Source organism: Rutidosis leptorrhynchoides, chromosome 3, assembly GCF_046630445.1.
Source record: "Rutidosis leptorrhynchoides isolate AG116_Rl617_1_P2 chromosome 3, CSIRO_AGI_Rlap_v1, whole genome shotgun sequence".
NCBI classification, from domain to species: domain Eukaryota; kingdom Viridiplantae; phylum Streptophyta; class Magnoliopsida; order Asterales; family Asteraceae; genus Rutidosis; species Rutidosis leptorrhynchoides.
Genome location: NC_092335.1, coordinates 550,907,501 through 550,914,851, shown reverse-complemented (window position 1 = coordinate 550,914,851; position 7,351 = coordinate 550,907,501).

The following is a 7,351-nucleotide window of genomic DNA, read 5'->3' as shown; positions in this document are numbered from 1 at the left end:
TTTTTTCCAAACAAAGGTAAATGAAAGTAGGACTTAATACAAGAAAAAAGTAAACATCTCCTAGACGTGATAAAATCTATCAATGATAAGTATTAGACTTGATGAGCTAAATGTGACAAAAATGTTTCAACATGTCTTATGTTAATTTTCTAAAATAAGTTATTATTATTCCGAGTTTAACACATATACATATGTTAATTAAAAATAACCTTTTTGTTCTTATGTAGTGTTGGGTTGCAATTTTGGTTGTATGCCATAATTCCATCCAGTAGAGTGACAATAGAAAACTTTTGATGATAATCAATAAAAAACTTTTTTCCAAACTTGTCAAATGTTTTGTTAAAAACGTGACCGTTGAAAAAAGGAGGTTGAATAATAAAACTTAAAAAACAAATTATTTTTTTAAGAGTGTGCGTCAAAATAGCCCGTTTAATAATGGGGAGTAAAAATATAGTCAAATTGTTTCAACGAACAAGGGTTCAATTGGATGTCTCTTAAAAAAAATCCGCGGGTACGGGTGATGGATCCAATGGATCCGCATCCACGACCCGCGGGTGCTATCCCTAATTGTGACAAGTACAAATCAACTAAAAGTCTAAAAAATAAATGCTCTTATAGGGACCAAATGTTCACAATAATTGCCTAAGCTAGATATGAAACAAATAGTTCATAAAAAAAAAGGTCGTTGTGCGTTTTCGGGATGATAGCCGAAATACACTTACAAAAGTAGGTCAGCCGTCAATTCTTTATGGCCATATCAACGTAGATCAATAAAATCATTTATGGTTTTGATAAAAGATTAATTAAAAATTAATTATTTTTTGGTCTTGGATTCTCGGTAACAAAAGCAAAGGTTGTTTTTGGTTGCCACAACAAACAAGACAGAGGTTGTTGACTTTTGTTGTTAAACATGGCACAAGTGAACAATAACAATAGATTATTGTTTTTGAAAAGAATAATGATGCGTTAATTTTATTGTATAAAATAAAATTAAAGAAAATGGTTTTCATTGATGACTATGAACAAACGCAAACAAAGTGTTTGTGGTATTTGGTGATTAAAAAAAAAAGTGCATCTAAAGCTTCTACTGAAAATAATATGCATCTAAAGCTTCTACTGAAAATTAATGTGCAAGGTACAACGTATAACTATATGGTCAAATTCATTTGAGCCTTCGGAGTCACAAGTATATGATGTATATATATATTACTCAATTAACAAAATAGTAAATCTAAATTAATTCATATGAATAGTAAAACGAAATTAATTAATTTACTATTCACATAAAAAAGCGCATATGATAAAAAGCGCATCGCATATGATAAGCGCATATGATAAAAAGCGAATATGATGAAAAGCACAACGCATATGATGAAAATCGCATATGATTAAAAGCGCATATGGTGAAAAACACAGCGCATATGATTAAAAGCGTATATGGTGAAAAGGATATATGATAAAAAAAAACACATATGGTGATTTATAAAAAAAAAAAAACACATATGGTGATTAATGGAAAGCACATATGGTGATTAATGAAAAGTATATTGTGAAAAAGAATCACAAATGTTTCTTGAAAGAATTCAAGGTAAGATATATGAACCAATTCATCCATCATGTGAACCATTTTGATATTTCATAGTTCTAATAGACGCATCTAGCGGATGGTCTCATATTTGTATGTTATCAAGCCGTAATATGGCATTTGCAAAGTTTCTTGCACAAATTATTAAATTGAGAACACATTATTCTGATTACACCATTAAAAGGATGAGACTTGATAATGCTGGTGAGTTAACATCTCAAGCATTTAATGATCATTATATATCTACAGGGATTGTTGTTGAACATCCAGTTGCTCATGTGCATACACAAAATTGGTTTAGCTGAATCAATAGATAAACGCTTACAGCTAATAACTAGACAATTGATAATGAGTACAAATCTCTCAATATTTATATGTGGACATGTAAATTTACATGCTGCGACATTAATTCGCATTATACCATGTGGAAGTCGTAAATATTTTCACTTAATACTTGATTTTGGCCAAGAGCCAAATATTTTCTACCTTAAAACATTGGTTGTGCAGTGTATGTTCCAATTGTATCACCACAACACAATAAAATGGTTCTTCAAAGAAAGATGATAATATATTTTGGATATAAAACATCTTCAATCATAAGATATATTGAACCCATGATGGGTGATGTTTTTACAGCACGTTTTGCTGATTGTCATTTTAATAAAACATTGTTCCCTAGATTAGGGGGAGAAATAAAAATAAAAAATAAAATGATGCTTCATGATGTGAACATCAATTAAGGTATATTGAACTCGCACAAAAGAATGTGAAACGAAAGTTCAAAAATAATGCATATGCAAGAACTTGCAAATTAATTACTTTATGCATTTACAGATATAAAAAAGTGACTAAATCATATATACCAGCGATAAATGCTCCAGCTCGAACTGAAATTCCAAAAGCTGGCAATAATGTCACTGTTGAGTCTTTGCCACGCATCAAACGTGGAAGATCAATTGGTTCCGAAGATAAAAATCCTCGAAAAAGAAAATCAGCTGATAATGAGGTAAGAGAAAGTGTTCAAGAAGAACCACAAATCAATATTCCTTCTGCAGAGGATATTGATAAATGTAAATACTAAAATTGCGATAAATTATGCAATATTATGGAACCGAAATGAAACTAAAATCTCTATGAGATATTTTCATATAATGTTACAATGACATCATGAATAAAGATGATGATCTGGAACTAAAATCTGTCATTGAATATACAAAATGGACATGATTGAGCTCAATGGAAAGGAGCAATAAGAGCTGAATTAGAATCGCTCGATAAAAGAAAAGTTTTCGGATCAATCGTTATCACTTTTAAAGATGTGAAACGTATGGGATACAAATGAATTTTTATCCGAAAAGAAATGTGCAAATGAAGTTACAAGGCAAAACTAGACTTGTAACTCAATATTTCCCACAAAGACCAGAAATGAATTAGGAGGAAAAATTATCCTCCTGTAATGGATACAATTACTTATTAGATACTTAATCAACCTGGTAGTTATTTAAATGCATCTCATGAATGTTGTTACTACTTATCTGTATGGATCACTTAATAGTGATAAATATGAATATACCTAAAGGGTTAAGGTATCATAAGCATCTAATGTAAAACTCAAGGGAATATATTCCATTAAATCACAAAGATTTCTAAGTGGGTTTATACAAACGGGACGTATGTGGTATAACCGATTAAATGACTACTTGATAAAAAAAACGGTATAAATATAAACTTATTTTGCACGTATGTTTTATAAAAACAATGTTCGGATATGAGATCGTAGTTGTTTATGTCAATGTTCTTAACATCATATGAACAAATAAAGAGATCTATGAAATCATTCAACTTCTAAAGAATTATTTTGAAATGAAAGATCTTGAAAAAACCAAGTATTACCTTGGATTGCAAATTGAGCATATGCCTAATGGTTTACTTGTACATCAAACAACTTATACCGAAAAGATTTTAAAACATTTTTTTTAAAGACAAACTCATTGTTGTTAGATCACTCAATATTGACACTGATCTATTTCATCCCTGCGAAGATCATGAAAATTTTAACAGATCGGAAGTTCTATATTTTAGTGCAATTGAGGTTCTTATGTATCTTATAGATTATACAAGATCTGACATTTCTTTTGCAGTTAATTTGTTGACAAGGTTCAGCTCAGCCCCTACCAAAAGACATTGGAATGGGATCAAACAAATAGTTTGATACCTTCGGGGAACTACTGATTTATAATTATTTTATTCTAACAACTCGAAACAAGATTTGTTTGGTTATACAGATGCAGATTATTTATCCGATCTACATAAAGCTAAATCTCAAACTGGATATGTATTCCTAAATGGAGGCACCGCAATATCATGACGTTCTCAAAACAAACACTTGTTGCAACATCATCAAATCATGCCGAAGTGATTGCATTACATGAAGCTACTCGGGAATGATTTTAGTTAAGATCAATGATACAAATCATTATTGATTCTTGTGGACTAGAACGTTATAAAAGCGTAACAACTATCTATGAAGATAATACAGCTTACATAATACAAATGAAAGAAGAGTATCAAAAATGACAGAACAAAACATAAATGCTGACGAGGCGCTAAAGCTATAAACGGTCTTAACGGTCATAAGTTTGATGGAAAAGAATGGTATATTGGTAAGGCTCAGAAAAAGACTGAAAGGGAATAGGAACTGAAACAACGGTTTGAACAAACCATGAAGGAGACTGTAGACAAATCACGAGGGCCAAACTTGTACATAAAAGATTTAGATGATACAGTTTCAGATGAAAACCTCAGATTTTTCTCATATACTCAAGATATCGTAAAAGACAACCAGATTAAAATGAGATACGTTCAATCAACAACTCTGCTGATCTTTATACCAAAGCACTGCTAACTGCTATTTTCAGAACACACGTTCATAATATTGGCATGAGGCATGTTCAGAAGATGTAACAACTCAGGCGTTGCCTACTTGAGGGGGAGTCAACTTTATGCTGCACTCTTTTTCCCTTAGCTAAAGTTTTATCCCAATGAGTTTTCTTTAGCAAGGTTTTTAACGAGGCAGTACTAGTTATTCTCTAATAAAATTGTCATCCAAGGGGGAGTGTTATAAAATATCTAGATTGTGTTATAAAATATCTAGATTGGATGTTAATTTTATTATTATTATATTTCTTGCATAGTAATATTTTATACTATAAATAGACATGTATGGTAACCATTTAAGGTGCACCATTTCTCTTGAAATATCAATATCAATATTTCTTCTCTCCTTCTTCTATCTTTTTCTCTCTTTGTTCTTATAACCATTAAAGGTAGTTATAAGCCTACTGAATTATAACATATATATATATATATATATATATATATATATATATAGGCAGTGTTGTAAATCTCCTTATTTCTCCCTGAGATCTTCCCGAGATCTCGTTTTTGAAAGGTAACCGAGACGAGATGTCCATCTCCCGAGATTTCTCGGTCAACGGGGTCAAACTTGATCAAAGCCACGATTTCTCGGATATTCTTGCACATTTCTCGGATTATCTCATAAAATCTCGTAATTTCTCAGATTTTCTCACTTATTTCTCAAATTTTATTTTAAAATCTCATAATAATGTATATAAATATACATATATTTATTTATATATATAAATTTGTACAGAAAACAATAAAAAAAATCAACGTAAGTCAACGTCCGAGATTTCCCCGAGATTTTTCCGAGATGTCGAGATCTCCCCAAAAATGTCCAAACGAGATCTCCCCGAGATCCGAGTTCTCCAACCTTGTATATAGGGCAGGATCAATGGGGAAGTAACCAATCGGGGGGAAGCGGGGGGACGCAATTTTTTTTTCTTTTCGTTTTTTGAAAAAACTTTGTTCACGAACATTATAGAATGGATGAAAATATGAACATTTAAAAAAGACCATTCGTGATGAATGTTATTATTTTGGCGAAAAAAGAATCGACAAAAATAACATTCAATATAATATTTTTCGTGAAGAATGTTAACGTTTTTTTTTCCCCATGTTTTGTGAAGTAAAATTTAGCCCGATTTAGAGTTTAGGGTTTAGGGTTTAGGGTTTGGTGTTTTGAGTTTATTCCATAAATTCAAAACACCAAACCCTAAATCCTAAACCCTAAACTCTAAACCGTTCGTGTTAAAAACTCAATCTAAATCATAAATCTAAACCCTAAATCTAAACCCTAAACCCTAAATTTCTAAACCCTAATATCTAAACCCTAATATCTAAAACCTCAACATACGCTCGAAAAACACGATAATTGTTATATATTACTTCTTCGAGGGTTTTCCCGCCAAAATAAAAACATTTATCACAAAGTATATCTTTTATAAAATGTTCATATTTTCATCCAATCTATAATATTCGTGAACAAAGTTTTTTCAAAAAACGAAAAAAAAAAATTTGCTTCCCTCTGCTTCCCCCCGATTGGTTACTTCCCTCTTGATCCTACCACTATATATATATATATATATATATATATATATATATATATATATATATATATATATATATATATATATATATATAGAGAGAGAGAGAGAGAGAGGGGATCCAGTGAGGACTTTTTTAGTGTGAGAACTCTAGGAACTCCAAATATACTCCAAATACACTAAAATTTGAGCAAAAAAAGGTGCGCGGGCGAGCAGGAAAAGGAAATTTGAGCAAAAATATAAAACACGGACGAACAAAAAAATCATAGTCGAGCAAAAAAAAATTTCAAATTTCAAAAATGTAGAACACATTTTTGTTCGACTATCATGTGTTCTACATTTTTTTGTTCGAATTTCAAAAATGTAAAACACATTTTTGTTCGCCCACCTTTTTTTTGGTCGACTATCAATTTTTTGTTCGTCCGCTTTTTTTTGTTCGAATTTCAAAAATGTAGAACACATTTTTGTTCAACTATCATGTGTTCTGCATTTTTTTATTTGAATTTCTAAAATGTAGAACACATTTTTGTTCGCCCGCCTTTTTTTGTTCGACTATCAATTTTTTGTTCGTCCGCCTTTTTTTTGCTCTAATTTCAGTGTATTTTGGGGTATTTTTGAGTTCTCGGGGTTCTCACACCAAAACAATTCTCATTTGATCCCTCCACTATATATATATATATATATATATATATATATATATATATATATATATATATATATATATATATATATATAGTGGTAGAATCAAGAGGGAAGTAACCATTCGGGGGGAAGCAAAAACTTTTTTTTTCATTTTTTGAAAAAACTTTGTTCACGAACATTATAGATGAGATGAAAATATGAACATTTAGTAGAGACACTTTGTGATAAATGTTTTTATTTTGGCGGGAAAACGCTCGAAGAAGTAATATATAACAATTATCGTGTTTTTCGAGCGTATTTTGAGGTTTTGACTATTGGGGTTTAGATATTAGGGTTTAGATATTAGGGTTTATAGGGTTTAGATATTAGGGTTTAGAAATTTAGGGTTTAGGGTTTAGATTTAGGGTTTAGATTTAGGATTTAGATTGAGTTTTTAACACGAACGGTTTAGAGTTTAGGGTTTAAGGTTTAGGGTTTCGGGTTTAGGGTTTGGTGTTTTGGGTTTATGGAATAAACCCAAAACACCAAACCCTAAACCCTAAACCCTAAACTCTAAATCGGGCTAAATTTTACTTCACAAAACATGAAAAAAAAAACGTTCATATTCTTCACGAACAATATTATCTTGAATGTTATTTTTGTCGATCGTTTTCCCTCC